Genomic DNA, 1,057 nt, shown 5'->3' on the forward strand with positions numbered 1-1,057 from the left:
CGCCGCGGCCTGGTCAGCGCGGCCTGCAGGGGCGCGCCGTGGCCTGTCTGCGGGTCGCTGGCCCCTTGTCACCTGCCAGCGTGCTACGGCGTCTGCAACGAACCGCTGCACGGATTCCACCGCGGCCGCCTTTTCACATAGTGTCTGGGGTCAGATCCGGGAAGGCGGGGATGGATGGCCGAGGTGCTCAGCACAGGCCTCCCGGAGGCACGCAAACAGTGCACGAGGGGTGGCCAGGGGCCCCCAACCCTGAGCTCTCCGAAAGGGTCCAGCCGTGTTGTGCACAAAGGGAAAGCGGGTTCCTGGTGTGAAAGAGCCTTAACAGATGTAGCGTGCGCAGGAGGGGGAGAGGGGAGGGTGATGGTTTCCAGAAGGGGCACCCTACATTGCCCGTCCCTCGCACGGACAAATGCCCCGTCGACGGTGGTGGCCAGAACCCACACTGCCGGGCCTGAAAGCTGGCGCCAGGTCTAGGGGGCTTCTGGCAGGAAGCTTCTGGAAGGGGTCCTGAAGCAGGTGCCAGGAAGCTGCGGAAGAAGGAGCCAAGCCAAAGCGCAAACCAAGGCAGCGCGCGTCGCCAGCCGCTGGGCCCCCGGCTGCTGTCTCCCCGCAGCCGCCCGGCGCCTCTCTGGCTTCTGAGCCCGCAGGTCACATGGGGCCCAGCTGCGCCCAGCGAAAGTAGGGCCAGGGCAGGCTTCCCCTTTTGTGGAAACATCTCTGCAACACTCACCTCCCCAAGATGCACGACGGCCCGCACAGCGCCCGAGAGATGCCAAGACGCCACCTCGCCATGGGTGCCGGGCCCGGCTGGACAGCCTCAGCTCGCCCAGAAAGCGTGAGCACCGGGCGTCTACGAGGAATAAAGCTCCCATCAGAAAAGCCTCGGAGCAAAGGCAATCACAGAGCATCTGGGCCTCCCGGGGGCCCTCCTCCCTCCTTGAAGCCCCGGCCCTGGCCCATTCCTCAGTTCAGCACAAACCCCTTGTTGTCCTAGTTTTTTTCTTAAGATTTGTTCAATTTATGCACACAGAACTGGGGTGCAGGCCAGAGGTGCGGG

This window comes from Condylura cristata, unplaced genomic scaffold (assembly GCF_000260355.1).
Source record: "Condylura cristata isolate star-nosed mole 26May11 unplaced genomic scaffold, ConCri1.0 scaffold00035, whole genome shotgun sequence".
NCBI classification, from domain to species: Eukaryota; Metazoa; Chordata; class Mammalia; order Eulipotyphla; family Talpidae; genus Condylura; species Condylura cristata.